The sequence below is a fragment of the Sturnira hondurensis genome, unplaced genomic scaffold (genome assembly GCF_014824575.4).
Source record: "Sturnira hondurensis isolate 20B ecotype Veracruz unplaced genomic scaffold, ASM1482457v3 Scaffold0022215, whole genome shotgun sequence".
Lineage (NCBI taxonomy): Eukaryota > Metazoa > Chordata > Mammalia > Chiroptera > Phyllostomidae > Sturnira > Sturnira hondurensis.
In genome coordinates, this window is record NW_028094846.1 from 4,171,070 (window position 1) to 4,187,675 (window position 16,606).

General features: G+C 48.2%; 1 long non-coding RNA gene across 1 annotated transcript in view; it reads right to left on the minus strand.

The window, feature by feature from the left end:
• LOC118979206 (uncharacterized) overlaps positions 1-13,829 on the minus strand; it is a 33,445-nt gene extending 19,616 nt beyond the window's left edge. Inside the window, exon 1 of the long non-coding RNA XR_005064863.1 lies at positions 13,799-13,829. This is a non-coding gene — a long non-coding RNA (uncharacterized LOC118979206). The remainder of the gene's footprint in view (positions 1-13,798) is intronic.
• Positions 13,830-16,606: the final 2,777 nt, after the last annotated feature.

The window sequence follows — 16,606 nt, forward strand, 5'->3', positions numbered from 1 at the left end:
AAGGAAAGCTGCTACCTTCTGGAAAACTAGTCCAACGCCTCTTCACACGTCCAACCCTCTCAAAACCTCGGACCAAGCTCAGGCATTAATTCACAAACTCACTCACTAAACGCACAGCCTGCCCTCTGCGATCTCAGTTGATTCCCTGGTGTTAAAGTCAGAGGAAACATCCCTGACCCTGTGCTGAATCCTCACCTCCATATCTCAGAGGCGCTGGTGATTGCAGACAGACCTGGTGGGAAAACAGGACTGGGGGCGGGGGGCACGGGGAGCGGGCGGAAGAAACACGGGCAGGAACGGAACAAGGAACTCCAAGAGGGGCTTCTAATATTTCATTGTTATTGAAAATTGCACTTCATAAAAAGTCTTGTTCGTTTAAAGCTCAAAGAGTGACAGAAAAATGGCTTTCAGACTTAGCTCTGCTGAGTGTATGACAAATCAAAAAAGATGGGACAAGGAGAAACTCCCAGCAAAACAAAACAGAAAATCCGTGTGTAGTATAAATAACACTTCATTAGCGCCGTAGGGCCTTACAGAACAGCCTCGGAAATTCCACAGAGTAATCGCCGACGCGGCGCAGCGGAGAATAATTTACTATCATTAGGGGTTTGTAATCCCTGCGATGGAAAGGGGAATGCGTGCACATAACTCTTTAACGACAGTAGACTCGTAGGCATAAATCCCTAAACGATGAGATGTGAATGCATTTCAGAAATTGGAGTTTCTGCTGGGTCAAAAAACGGCGGGCCGTCTGGTTCGCGGCTGGCTGGCCTCACCCTCTGACCCCGCCGGCTGTGCACCGCGGCCCCGGGCGCTGCAGTGGGCACCCTGTCTTTGAGGGGCCTGCTTGGGGTGCAGTGCAGCGGTCTGCTCTGTCACTGCTCCGGCTCACAAAAGCACCGAGGACACGCAGTGTGTGTCGGGGGCTGGGGGTCACCCACCCCACCCGCTTGCAGCAAGAGCCCAAGTGCTTCCTGTCAAGAACCCCTTTCTGTACTAAACGTGAGACGTTCGGCACAGGGCTGGTCCAAAGCAAGAATGAGAAACAGAAAAAATGAGTAATTTTGCACTGCACCCCATGCCCTGAACCCCCTTTTTCTCTCCTAACAGAGTTTCTTCCACCAATACTATTTAATTCTCAAACGCACTTCAATGATATCTTTTCTGAAGCAAAGACCTGAAACTTACTAACACGGAAATGAAATAAAAGATGCGCTTAGGAGCTACTTTGCCCACCAGGGATTTACTTTTTTAACATTTTATTTTATTTATTTTTTTTAGATTTTATTTATTTATCCTTAGAAAGGAAAGGAAGGAGAAAAACATCAATGTATGGTTGTCTCTTGTGCACCCCCCACCAGGAACTGGCCTGCAACCCAGGCATGTGCCCTGACTGGGAATCGAACCGCGATCATGTGGTTCGCAGGCCCACACTCAATCCACTGAGCCATACCAGCCAAGGCTATTTTTATTAATTTTAGACAGAGGAAAAGGGAGGAAAAATGAGAGGGAGAGAAACATTGGTTTCCTCTCTCACGCCCCCCACCGGGGACCTGGACCAAAACCCAGGCATGTGCCCCTACTAGGAATCGAACCAGCAACCCTCTGGTTCATAGGCTGGTGCTCAATCCACTGAGCCACACCAGCCAAGGCCCTCTTTTTATTTTAACCTGGACCCAATCCTCAAGCGAAGCAAGGCTTAGAAACCTTTTCATAGGGATGCTCTCTGGACAAAGATGCCAGGACACTGCGTGGAAGCTGGGCTTCCCAGAGGTCTGGATTCGACTCTGTGAGGTGGGTTCCTCGTGTCTGACTGGGGGGAGCCGAGGAAGTGCAGTCAAGGAGGGGAAAAGCAGCAAACCAAGTCTAAGAGGGAGGCGGCATGAGTGGGCCAGAGGGAAAACTAAGGCTGAGACAGTTTCATTTTGACAACCTGTCACTGGCAGGTCTGTCAGGGGCTGGGCGGCGGCCCCATGCCCACCAGCAGTGTCCAACAGAGACAAGCAGCGGCCTGTCGGGGAACCAAGTGTCTAGAGAGGTCGGTTCTGGAGGAACCAGGGCTTCCTGCGGTTCTTTGAAAAGCAGGCAGACATTTAGTCTGCACCTGAAGAGGAGGTTCTCCCAGGCTGAGTCTTCTCTTTCGTGTTGCTCAACCAGGTGCTTCAGCGGACAGCTGCTTTCTTTGGTGGGGGCTGAGAGTGACATAGTCCTATGAGGGGGTGCCCAGGACGGAAGGAGCAGGGGAAGAATCAGACGGGGACAGCGGTAGAGGGGTTCCCAAGTACCTCCCTTTGGGAAACGTTTCTGTGCAGCTGCAGCAGCAGCAGCAGCAGCAGCAGCAGCGCCGACTGTCCCCCGGGGCGGGCCCAGGCTTCAGCAGGGAGGAGAGCAGCAGGTCCCCCACCCAGAGCGGTTTCAGCGTTCCTGTCTGCAGCAGGCGCGGGTGGGCGGGCTGGGCACTGCTGGGGAGGCCGGAGGGTTTCCTTGCAAGTCCCCACTGTGTTCATTGTAGGACAGAATCAAACAGAGAGAACTCACTTATCCAGCCTCATGCCAAACAGGCCATTCCACGGACACAAATATTTCAGATGCTATTTAGGTTTGGGCTGTGATTTAGTAAAGTGTGAAAAAGTGGTTGCTGTTGGGTTTTTTGGTCCCATTTCATTCTGGTCCTTCCAACAACCCACACCCTAGGCATGGGATGCTCCACCAGCCCCTCTTGAGGCCCACCTTGCCTCCACGACACAGCTGGCTCAACTGGCCATCGGTCACCTTGTTCCCCGCAGAGGCGCCAGGTCTTTTAACTCCAGGTATGGCTCCAAAGCCTTTTCAATATGTCCACATATAGGGTGATTCAGGAGTTTCCACTTTCACTCACCACTAGTGAAGAGCTGAATTTAATTCACTCAGCGGTTTTTAAAGCAACTTTTAAAGTGCCCAGCGCTGTTAGGTACTGTCAAGTTCATTTAGGGTTAACGGAGAACAGAGAGATATGCTGGATTTAGAACATTCTGGGATGAGGTCAGTGTGGAGGCTGGGATGCTACTCGGCTGTGGCTGGAGACAGGGAGGCAGGTCACCATGAGGAGGGCCAGGTAGGGAAGAAAAGCAGAGGCGAAGCCTGGATGGGCAGACCACAGGCCTGAGAGAGGGGGTCAGGGCAGGTGGAGATGAGCAGGCACGGTAAAGTCACATGGAACATCACCTGGTCACTAGCTAGAAGCTTCTTCATGTTTGGGATCCCCCACCCACTCTTACAAGGCCCAGCCCCAGCGTCTCTATCCAGGTACTAACAGAAGAAGAGGCATGGCCCCTGCTACCCACATTTTTACCATCCTGCCTTTACCCAGGAACTTCCTATCTCCTCACTCCATCATCAAGTTCCACCAGCCTTTGCAGAAGTGAAATATCCTACTGGAATTTTTCAGAGGTCTCCTATTTTGAAGTACTTGCAATTCCCTCCTTAGGAAATACGCAAGGTAAACCCCACTCTGTTGAACGATTACAACAGAAGCTCAGGCAGCCATTGTCCTTTTGAGAGTTGGGAAGCAGAGAGTTCTGCTAAAAGGAGAAATGGCAGTCCTGTAACAGACTCAGCACGTTCCTAAAACAAACGTCTAGTCAGAGGAGAACGAGACACATTCCTCAAACACCTAAGAAAACCCACCTTCCTCACTCTTAGTACATTTTTCCCACATTAAAGAAATCCACAGCCATCTCCTGGCTCCTCCCCCTTGCCTTGGCCTTGCCCTCTGCCCACCGCCTGGGGCAGGCTCATTTCTCCAGCTCACCTGGCTCAAACGGCTTCAAGTTTAGCCAAAGGCATTCCTACTGTCCCTCTGGAGTCCCAGCCCTTCCCTTCGGGAGCCTGAGTCCAGCTCTAGCACCTGACCCTCCCCCACCACACACACCCCTAGCCATTACACCCTCCCAGAAAGCCATCAGCATCCCTAGCTCTCACAGGAGCTTCTGCGGAGCATTTACCTGAATCTCCACTGAAGACCACGATAACGCGTTCCTCCCCTACGTTAATCATAAGAACCACCTGTCTTAGCCTGCCACTGGCTGCCATGACCTGTCCACTGTCTGCTGCGGGCCCCTCTCCTTAGGCTCCTATCTTATGTGGTTACTAGTAGATCCTGACGGGAAATTGTCTTTATGAGTTATTAAAATCCTCCCTCAAGTTTCTTCTACAAAAGCACAAAGACTCTCGGGAAGATGTAACAGTATTACTTTAGCATTAATTGATAGGTTTTTTCGGTGGAAAACGCAGGCAACATGGAGGTATGTAAGAAACTTGGGTCATTTGGGTTTGCGTTGGGGTGGAAGAAAACCTGAGAAGATAAAAAATTGCGAGCACAGAAGATGAACCTCTCGCCATTCTGCCAGCAAGGGCACCAGGCAGTTAAATCTCCGCCTAATAAATGCATGAAACCACACAAATATTGTTCCTGTCTGTTAACTTAGTTCTGTAAGCTCTAAAGGGGGACTTCCAAAGCAAGCACAATTTATCACTCCACATTCAGCCATTCTGAAATGCTGTTTTGAAAAAGGCATTTCTGGAATAATAGAATGGTCAAATGGCGCCTTTTATGCAGGCTTTTTACGTCCGCTCTGTACCCCAGTCGCAAACTGCTTTAGAAGAAAGACCGTCCCATGCAGTTCTATGTGCTGAAAACTCTGGGACTGAATAGACCAGTTTCTGCTGGAAAATGGGAGCTGTGTGGCGTGGGCTTCTATTCTAGGCTTTGTGTTTGTTTTTCATTTCTTCTCCTTCTGTCCGTTTCGGAATCCTTGCTCATTTTTTTCAATCCTTTTATGGCACCTACTTCCATGATGTGAACACGGTAGGTGCTGAATAGTGTTTGTTAAAATGAATTTGAGTCAACACGACCACATATGGGCCCATTTTACCTATAATTCCAGGGCAGATGGACTTCTTGTTTTTCTGTTGTGCGATGAAAGCCAGTTGGCAGGGAGCTCACAGCTTCCCCTTCCCTGGAATCGCTTTTATTATTTATTTACTATTTGTAGTACAAACATGTTTCCAAGAACTTGAGCCACCAGAATGTAGTTTTTTACGTAAATTTAATCCCTCTGTTGGGGAACCTTCTATCTATCAGGGAGAGTTTGGCAAAATTCAGAAATTAGTAAGAAAAAAAATGACTGCAACTATTCTTGGGATAGATGAGGAAAAAAAGAGGAGAAATATTTATTGAATCCCTTGATGCTTAACCGACCTATAAGTGTTTCCAGAACCAGTTCGAACAAATTCTGTGTCTTGTACTCTTTTATTTCAGGCGTAATGAACTTTAGGACCACAGAAGGGGGGACTGTTTTAACTAACATTTTAGACTATTCTTTTCTCTTCTCTCTGTCCCCTCTTCTTCTTAAATGGTTTGGGTCTTGGCAAAACCAGAAAGTGTTTTTCTCTAGTGCTTTTTATTTTTTTTTGTCTGTAATTTCCAACTAAATGTGCATTTCAAAGAAAATGCAACCCAGCTGTTTCTTATTCTTCTTGCACTCAACAAAACGGTACTTTGTACAAGTCATTCAATGTCCAAGAAGCCTTGAGCCTCTTACAGAAAGTAAGTCTTTCTTTTCTTTGAACCAAGAACACAAGCTTCACCAAAAGAGGAGAGTTGGAACCAAGAAAGACGGTGATTTGGTTTAATTTAACTGTAGAATTTGTAAGTGAGAGAATGCCTTGGCAGGATGTCGGTCCTTCTAGGTAACTGAAATTTAACTCTTTTATTTACAAGACCAGACCTCAGCCAATGGCGATACTATCGCCTCTGCCCTGAGGACTTCCTAGTCGGGGAAAATAGTGTCTGCGTGTGGGGGGAATAGTGGTCTCACCCAGACAATGCATTGAAAAAAGCTAGAATGGATCCTGGTTATTTGGGACTTTGGTATTTGAGAAAAATTATCCTTTCCATAGAAGTGAAGGTGAAATTTTTTATAAGTAGTTTACCAAATTAATAACATAACTCAAAAAATACAATGAGGATATGTTTGATTTAGTTATGAGAAAAGAAATTTCCCACTTTTGGAAAGATCTATTTGCAATGCTAAAGAAATTTGTATTTTCACCACAAACACGTATTCACTAAAATAGATTGCTCAAGTTTCTCCACTTGGAAACACTTTTATTGGGTCCTAATTAGAACTTATTGAATAATTGGAAGTAAAAAAAATGTACTTCTCTAAAGACAGTTTATAATTCCAACTTCCACTAGCAGAAAATTCACTTTCCCCATCTTCCTATTGCTCTGAATTCAAATTTACTGACAGTTAAAACAAGATGTATAACAAGTATATTTACAGACCTTGCTGTGAGATAATTGTTGATAAGAAAAAAATTAACTTAGTAAAAATGATGCTAACACTACAGCAAATTTTGGCAAGACCCCTAACTTCCCTGTGGCATGTTTTAGGGGCACTTAAAAACCCTGCCACTCTCTCTTACAAAAACACTTTGCATTTGGCATCGCTGAGATTCTTTTGGTGTCGTCTGATAAGAAGATGAGTACCTTACTTGCAAAACTTCTATTCTAGGTGTGGCTCGGTTTGCACACTGACAGGACGGAAAACTACCAGGGCCTCTGACTCACCGGAGCTTCGGTGGGAGGCAGAGAAAGCCTCCGCTCAGTGAGGCTCAGCAGTGAGGCTTTGCAAAAAGGATGGTGCCCACGTGCAAAGAGAAAAGGCTTTGTTCCTTGGGGTGGCTGTCCACCCAAGAGGTTGACAGGGCTGGATTTCCATGCCCCCTCCCCGCCCCCAGCACAACAGCTCGGATCTGGGACTGTCCAGGGGACGGAAAGAATCCGGAGAAAAGCCACGTCTGATGAAAAGCTTTCGAGTTTGCTATGGCCTTTCAGGTTTAGAACCCCACCTCAGTCCCTCCTGCAGAAACTTCGGGGAGCTCACTAACACTGTTGCGGCTGCGGAGTCCTTGTCCTCTGGGGACTTGTAAGTGGCCCCAAAATTGGAATCAAAATGAATGTGGAGTGTCAGGAGAGGACAGGAGACCTCCGAGTCACAAACTTAGCCCAGGTGTGGCTGCCCTAGTGCCCACTGTCTCCTGGAGAGAGGCAGACCACCCGACCAGGTCATTTGAGTGGACCTGGGAAAATTCACAGACCGCGCACCCAGGGGGTGTGCTGCGTCTCAGGGCAGAACCAGGCCGAAGCTGAGTCTTGGGTCCTGGATACCCCCCTCCCCAAGCAATGGGCCAGGAATGTGCTAAGTACATGAAGGACTGAATTGTCACTCTTTCTAGGTAATGATCCATTTTTCCTCACCTTCAAACATTTTGCTTGGAAACAATGAATCATAATTTTACTTATTTTCCCCTGGGCCCAAAGGGAATTATTTTGGGGAAAAAATTAGCAACTCTGTGGCATTTTCAAAAACCATGTGTGTTTTCACTTCCTAGTTCCTTATTGGTTAGGAAACAAATTGAATTTAAGGTCAGTATTCTCTTCATTTAGAAATAGAACATGCTATGGAAGCTTTACTTACGAGAAGTTCGGGTGAGTTGGGCATTTATTTTCACGGCAATAGGCATGTGGCAGAGGGAACTGGATTAAAGAACTGGGGTAACAGGGACTAACCTCCCCAGTGGGGGGCGATGAGCTCCCCAAACGGCCTAGTGACAAATGTAGTGCACGACAGGATCTTTTAGGATGGGGACCAGGCTGGTGGGGCCACAGCAGAGCTGGCGATGTTGGTTTTCGCTACCGTGAGCAAAAATTGGAAAACTGGGAAGTTTACGGCCCTCGGGCTATCTGCTAGATTGTATTAGGAAGAGATGGAATGGCTGGAAAGAGCTTGAGTCCGAAAGTCTTTCTAAAAACCGACATTAAGAGTACAGTGCCCATGAGTTTTCAAGGCTTTCCTTTCTCCTTGGGGCTTTGTAGTAAAATATCAGTGCCCTTGGTTTCGTAACGTTCCAGCCATTATTACAACTTGACTACGCATTGAGTTTTGCCCGCGGTGACAGTCCGACAAGCCGGCCAGGTGGGGCTGTGTGTAGGTGTGCCTGGCTGGGGAGAGGATGATGCTCGGAGGAAATGGCAGGTGTCACCAAAGCAAACCTACCCCTGCTTCAGAGGTGGCATGGGCAGCCTCGCCCTGCCAACGGACACATCCTCACAGCTTCAACACTTTGGAAACGAGAGTTGGACTCGTCTACTTCTTTCTGCTTGCTTAGGGAAAAAAAAAAGAAAATAAGAAAATGTATATGTATTTGATATCTGCCAATGTTGGTTTCTTTGTATTTTTAAAAATGTATTTATTTATGAGGGAGAGAAGGAAGGAAGGAAGGAAGGAAGGAAGGAGGGAGGGAGGGAGGGAGGGAGGGAGGGAGGGAGAGAGGGAGAGAGGGAGAGAGGGAGAGAGGGAGAGAGGGAGAGAGGGAGAGAGGGAGAGAGGGAGAGATGTGAGAGAGAACCATTGACTGGTTGTATCCTGTACACAACCCGACTAGAGATCAAACCAATAACCTAGGTATGTGCTCTGACTGGGAATCGAACCCACAACCGGTGGGGGTACAGGTTGATGCTCCAACCACTGAGCCACCCAGTCAGGGCATATTAGGTGTTTTCATAAACAATTTTGATGTAGTTCTCGCAACAGCCACATGCTGTACCCACGATCACTTCTGGACTGGCATTTAAATCTAGGACTTCTAAGCCCAATTCTCCTTTTCCTATTCCAGGGGCTTCAATGCTCACAATTAAGGGAATTCACTTCTTTCTCTACTTGGTTTTTGCTTTTGATGATTCCACTACTGACATTTTAAATAATTTTTAGAGTCAGATTTTCTTAGGACAATCTCCTGTGTGAGGCATTATTGTCCCAATTTACAGGTGAGGCCCCAGGCCCCAGGCTGTACACCTGGATCAGGGGTGGTCAGGCTGTGGTGTCAGACAGGCCCAGCTCGAAGCCACTGGGGACACCCCCTCCGCACAGGCCTCTCTAGCAGCCACCAGCATCACCGGGACCTCCTTGGCAGCCCGGGGGACCGGCTAGCTGACTTGTTGTGGGCAGCAACACAGCCTTGAGAAAAGCCAATTGTGACCTGCACCCCGAGACGACCTGCCCCTCGAGGTGCACAGCATGGCCACCAGCCAAAGCAGACTGGGACACGGGAGCGTCCCTTTCGGTGACTGCTTTCATCCTCAACTGTTGTCCGAGGCTGGTTTGGAGCTGAAGGGAACTGGAGTGACTGGAAACATTTGGCAGAGCGAAGGGAACGAGTTCAGACTCCTGATCTTTCCTCTGATGAAAAAGCCATCAAGGAAAACGCCAGGGAGCGCCCACCCCGCCCCCCATCCTCCACCCCCACAGGACACAGGGTGTCTGGGCAGACCCTGTCATGACTCTGCCCCTCGCCAGGGCGTAAATCACTCGCCAACTGCAGGGCAGGCAGAAATCGCTCTGAGCCCACAGCGCTTGGTAAATGTGGCTGTGTTATTGAGACATAAATCCCATGACAGCTCGGTGACATGTCGCGGCCATCGAGTTAAACAAGTCAAGGCAGCTACTTCACATTTTCCAAACATTCAATTATTCGAGTTCAGACAAGAGGTTTGGGAGGAAAGCTGCATTCGGATGGACCTTGACGCGCCATTTCTCACACCTGCGCAGTGAGCACGCGGCATAAAGACCCTCCCAGCTCTGCCCTCCAGCTTGGAGAAGGGCCTGGAAGGAGCCCCCATGGGAGAGGCGGCCCAGAATCCTGCGGACCTCATGGACTCTCTCTTTTACTCTCTTTCTAGGGCATCTTCTACAACGAGGAGAGTGAAAAGCACTCATTCTGTCCAACAGCCATGACCCCAGGTAGTTGACTGCCGCCCTGATTTACGCAAACAAACCAGCACCTTCTACCTGGACTGGTTGGAGAATCCAGCTCCTTATTGGTTCGGAGAACCTCCCACACCTACTCCCCCCTCTCCCCACTACTTCACAGAAACACTGGAATGACCAACCAAAGAGCTTACCTAACATCGCAGCTCCGCACTACACATTTATCTGACTCTCCTTTCCCACCCTGATCTCAGGATGCTCTTCTTTCTCCCCCAGAGCAGCCGCTTCACGTAACTGCGATCTCAGCCCTTCTCCCCTCCCCCTCCTCTGCGCTCCATTTGCAACCCCCTCTGGTTTACTGGCCCTGCCCCAACAGCATCTAAACAAGCTCAGCCCTCCACACACCTAACAAACACACTTCTGCCACCCGCCACCCCCATCTCTGGCCTTACCCGTGTCCCTTCAATGCTGAACTTTTTAAGAGTCTCGTTCACTCACAGTCTTCCACGATCCACCTCCCATTCAGTCCTTACACCCTCCCCCAGGCTGGCTTCTGCCCCTAAGTCCTCCTCTAGAAATGATCCTGCTGAAGTCGCCATGTCGGTCAGAAGTCTCTGGCAGCAAGTAACAGAATCCCACTCACAAATTATAAGGCAGGAAGACAAGGAGCAGGACAATGACCAGACATGCAGAGGCTCCAGGTGGACATGCCCACCCGAGTCAGGTGCCTGCAAAAGGGCTGCCATAGATCCAGGCTTCACATCAGCACACAGCGCTGTGCTGAAGAGGAAGAGCCATCCCAGCTTGTGGCTCTGTGTGGGGAGCATAGAAACTTTTCCTTGAAACTCTCAGAAAACTTCTCTTTGCATTTCCTTAATGCAAATGACCTGTCACATGTCCTTTCCTGAACCCAGCCTGAAAGCCAGGGGAATGCTTGCAAATGCCTTACTCACAAGCACAAAAATTTCTCCTCTATCAGTGCTTCTCAGCCAGGGGCGATTTTGCCCCCCAAGGAACCTCTGTCAGTGTCGGGAGTCAGCTTTGATTGTTGTGACTGTGACCGTGGGGGCACAGGTCAGAGGTGCTGCCAAACACCCTACACGGCCCAGCACAGCCCCCACAGCAAAGACTTATCTGGCTCCAAACGGCACAGCACCATCCTCCTTCGGTGTTATCCCCGCATTCCAGCAACCACAGCCTCTGTCGCTGCCAGCTTGCAGGTGTCTCTGGACTATGTCCCTCTCTCTGCCTTCCCAGTACCATCTCCTTGTGCAGGACCCTATCCCTTCGTGTTTTCTGCATCATTTCTCTGACTGGAACAGCCAATATATCTGCCATCCAATCAGCTAAACCCAACGCATCCAGCATCAGTTAAGGTTTAGTTACACAGGAAAGAAAAGTCAAAGCGAACAAGACAGACGTGTACTTCCCTCTCATGTCCAAGAACCTGCAGTTCAGTGGGGTTACAGCTGTTCTGGGAATGAGATTTCTCCAAGAGAGGGACTCTACGACTTCTGTGGGTACCAGCATTAAAGAGGAAGTTTCTTAAGGCCCTGAAACTCCACCCCCAGGGTCTCTCCGCCAACAGGTGAGCCCGCACCACCTGCACGGCTGACAAGCTGCATTTCTGAAGAGGGTAGAGTTCCTTGGCGGGGACCCAGACTCTCTCAACCTCGTTACTTCATTTTTTTTATCATGAGGCTTTTTCTATGTGGTTCAAACATGTGCTTGAGTTCTGGCCACTGCAGCATAACTCAACTAGCAGGATGCAGGAAAGGACAAAGGGGGGCTCCCACCTTCTCGATGTGAAACCCATCCATTCTGCTTACATCTCATTGGCCACTCTGTGGTCCGTATCTAGGGGACGGTTTAGCTGTGAGACGCTGGTCTGTGTGAACCACCAGTTTAGCTAAAAATGGAGATTTCTACTGATAAAGAATACATGGGAAATGATATTGTGGGACAACCAGTTGTCCTGGCACTGAGCCAGAGTCATCTTCCTAAAGGAGAAGAGTGGTTATCTGATTTGTTGCTTAACCCCTTGAAGGGTTGACTCCCTGTAATAGTCGGGGAAAATGTTGAGCCCTGAATAACGTGGCTGAACATGTTTATCACTGTCTGATCCATGCTAACTTCTGTGTTCTTGTTGCTAATGATTCCTCCAAATAATGGTACCTTTTCAAATGCAGTTATAATATACTTCTTGCAGGTCCCTGAATTAACAATCTCAACCAGTCTCTCCCTCTCTCTCTCATAACATACGAAGAATACGGTGGCATGGGCTAGGCTCACCCTTCACCAGCAGAGTCAGTGTGCCCTCCCATATTTTTACCCCTGCCCCAGGCAGCAGAGCGAGGAACAGCAAACAGAAACCAGGCTTTGCCCAGGCTCCACAGCATTTGACGAAGACCTGAAATGTGAATAAGCTGCCCCGATGTGGAGGAAAGGGACCCGTCTCCAAACCAGAATGCATTCCAATGAGACTACAGCCAGTTCAGGCTCCACAGCTCCCACGGCGAGCTCTCCCCAGGGGTGACATGTCACAGGAGAGGAAGCAGAAACCTTATCACTTGAGGCACTTAAATCTGAGCAAGGGAGAAAACACAAGAAGCACTTATGTTGCTGGAAGGCATGGAGTTTACACACCCAGAGGAGGACGAAGGGGTCGAGTGGCTTGTCAGGGCCAGAGCCAATCAGATGCAGAACTGGGACCCGGGCCTCTGGCCTGTAGGACCAGGACCCGTCCTTCTCCTCGAGACTTGCCTCTCAGTCCAGGGGCTCAGGGCTCCACATATAAATTGTGGGCATGAGCGTATTTTTGTATTCCTGCCTCCTCCCTCAAGTCACACTAAAAAAGACAGATAAAAAGAGAAAAATACATTTTGTTTTCTTATAACACAGAAAGAGTCACAGCCCCAAGCCCCTGTCCTAAACCCCAACCTGTGTAATTTAGAGCAAAATGAGAGAGGGTGCTAAAAACAGAGACCCATCTTCTTGGCCTTTGCTTTGGAAATGAGATTCTTCTAAAAGAGGGGTCCCCCAACTTCCGTGTGTGCCAGAATCAATGAGGACGTTTCCTTAGGCCCAGACCACCGAGTTCCACCCCAGGGTCTCTCCTTCCACAGGTGAGCCCACACCATCTGCTCCGCTGACCAGCTCACAGGCCACACCACAGTTATGGGCCAGGACCTACTAATTAGAAACCTGAAAGCCTATGTCAGGGGTGTCAAACTCATTTTTACCGGGGGCCACATCGGCTTTGCGGTTGCCTTCAGAGGGCAGAATATAATTTCAACTTCTTAACAGTTAAAGAGCAGTCCCATTTATACAGTCCTGAAATTATGTTGGCCCTTAGAAGGCAACCATGAGGCTGATGTGGCCCCTGGTAAAAATGAGTTTGACACCCCTGGCCTATGTAGTCTTTTAAGCAGAGCAAGGAACTCAAGTGATTGGTCCCGGTCCTTGGGAAATCAAAGGTTGTCTCCTTAGCTGCCTGGCTAAATACCAAAACAATACAAGGGAAGTGATTCCTCCCTACGATCTGGTCTTCTGGCTGCCAGAGGCTGCCAGAAGAAAGGGGAAAAATGGGAGACAGAAGCCACGACAGTGCAGCACAGACAATGACACAAATGCTTTGCTGTGAGCCACCCAGTCCCTCTGAACACCGAAACCGAGCTGCGATGGTCCCCAAGGAAAAAGATGTAGCGCAGACTCTAACATACAGACTGAATCCCGGGTTCGGACCTCCCTCCTCCCCACACTTCTCCAGCAGATGTTGACCTGTCAAAAAAGAAGTTTATGCAGAAAGAAACTAGCAGGGAGACTATTCAGGGATAATGCAATGACATTCTTTAGGGAACATAAGCAGAAGTGATGTGAAGTACGTACAGCATGGAATTAATTACACTTATACACACTGTGATCCCTTGAACTTGTTTTTAGAAGAAAGAAATCGGAGAAGTGAAAATTCAAAGAAGGTAACCTACCAAAAAGAGTGATGGCTGGCTCCTGGAGATCCAGAAAGAGAGAAAAGAGAAAACTGGTATTATTGCAAAAATTTAAGTCATGTTGGATGGAGAAAAATCTGCTTGAAACTGAAGGCAGGCTTGAGGAAGTCTCAATAAACAAAACGGAAAGAAGTGAAGATAAGGAAATATTTACAGAGGAACAAGAGAGAGAAAAATAAATGAATAAACAAAGAGTTGCAGCCCTAAAGGACATCTTTAAGCAATAAAATTCCCCCTGGAAAGCCGAGCCCGAGACACGGTCTTGTGTGCAGGTGGTTGCTTTGGGAAGGCATCCCTGGCAACAGAGACATGGGAAGAGTAAAGCAGGGAAGGGAGGAGGCCAGTGTGGCGGTTCCCCAGTCAGCCAACACCATGGGGCCTCTGAGCCTCTGCTCTGTCTGTACCCGCAAGGTCGGGGGGCAGCGCTCATCACCATCTCCTAGGCCACGCTGGGCAAGGGCACCTGGTGCTGTGTGAGCCCTGTGCACTTCCAGGTCTGCCCAGAACAGGTGCCTGGAGGGGCCCCACAGGGATCCCAAATCCCTGCATCTCAGAAGCCCTGGGCAGAAAGGATGGGTGTGGGCACTGTCTGATGTGAGATGCTGTCAGGCCACATCCTACCAAGTGGGTTACTACAGAAAAGACTAGAAAAGACCAGTGGTTGGGAAGGATGTAATGGGAAGAAAGACGTGTTGGACATACATGTCGAACTGTATCCTGATAAAAAGAGACATGGGCGTGAATTTGAAAAACACATTAGTAAAGTTACTAAACTTGAAGGAGGAAGAAAGAATATGAAAATGGCCAAGACATAAGCGAAGCAGACATGCAAGTCACTTACAAAGGGCAAAAAAAACGGTGGTTCCAACTGCCCATTGCAGTGGTCAACACTAGAAGACAGTGGAGAAACATCTACTGAACCCCAGGTAACAAAAGTGAGACCAGAGAATTTCACTGCTGGACAAGCATTGTCCAGATGCACATACAAGAGACACATGCTCTCAAGCTTACAGAAACTCAGAGAACACAGCTCCTGTTCGAACATCTTAAAACATACTCCTGGACAACATCGAGCCAAGCAAAACCTCAGGATTAGAGCAGCCAGGCTATAAGGACTGGCAGAAATGAGTGACTTGATTTAAATATAGAACCAGGGCAAAGACACTATGAAACTGAAGCTGAAGAATGGGATTCAAGCAGCTTGAAATTTTGGCTTTGTAAAAATAGCAATTAGCAAAACCCTTGGGTGGATTATTTTCCTCTTATCATGGCAGACAATCATTTGATACTGTCTAGCACTGAATGATGCGGTTTCCTGACATAGTATTCCAACTTTATAATGCTTCTCAGAGTCCTGTGCCTCAATATTAGGGATATGTGGAAGTATTAATAAAGATCTATGGAAAAACAATTATCTGAAGCTCATAACTCTTACTGTTTTACTTTGATTTCTTCATCTTCTAATACCATTGTCTGTGTGGTGCACGATAAAAAAGACCACTCTTGTGCATTCGTGAGACTAATGACCTGGCTGGTTCGGCAGAGTCACCCCCTCTGGGGACAGCCGGTTGTTAACCCCCACCCCCCACACAGTATCTTCTCTACTAAGGATTCTACTTCCTTCCTGACTCCATCGTCTGTGATCAAGAGGGATTTGGGGAGGATTTGCCATTCACTAAATACTTGATGATTTGCTTTGAACCACTCGTTCTGGTTATTTTTGGCAATTGTTCAGCAGTTTGCAAGGATCGGAAAGAAGGTGAATAACCATTTATAAAGCAGACAGCTCGCGTTTTGACTTCTGAGCGTATGTTTAAGTGTTTCTCAGGACTCATGGAAGCAAACGTGGCTAAGACGCTCTCCAATCGAGAACATGGGCTGAAGGCTTCGTGACAGAGGAGGAAAATGGAAAGCTGCCCAGGATACAAGTTGTCACCAAGGCCGCAAAAGGAAGAGGGTGCTCGACACCGTCAAAAGCCCCCTGGAGGACAGAAAAGCAGTGAGGGGAAAAGACCACTCAGCGGGTCATTGTCTTGCCTGTGGCCGCCTTTCCACGGACACGTCTTGTGGTGGAGGGCTTTGGGGGACACTTCTCTCAACACTTCCTAGTGGCCCCCGCTCCTCCTGGTGGCAACAGAGATGTTGAGGGACCGGGGCTCAGTCAGGGAGGCTGTGGAGGTCTCAACCCTGAGCGTGGACTGTTGAGCAAATCCACTTTGAAGCAGGAAGTGATTTCTATTCATATATAAACACGTGTGTGCATCAATCCTGGGATATAACTTGCTTTACCCGTCTATTTCTAACTTAGCCCCCATCTAGATTTCTCTCCTACAAACCACCTGAGATGATGACAGGGAAGGGAGAATATTACCCACGCATTTGGGGCTGAAACAATATCTAGAGAGAAACATACTAACTAATCGATAGGCAATAACTGTAAACCAGCAGTCAGACTTCTCTGGGCACATCTCGCTGTTTAATTCCGAGTTTTAGGACCATGGCCATGTGTCCTAGACCCTCCAAATGGATAAATAATTAAGCTGACTGGGTGTGGAGGTAAACCCAAAATGCAATACACAGAGTAACAAATGAGGTGGCTGTATGAAAAATGAAGAAAACAACTAACTGAGTAACCTCAGAAAACAGGACTTGACTAGATACTGTAACAGTTAATACAAAAAATGTAGCAGGCATGTTGCATTCTAAAAAATAAATCTGCTTTGCACAGGGTTTTGGGTTAGCGGTTCTCAGACTACTTTATGCCTATTTGAGGATTGAACAAATGGG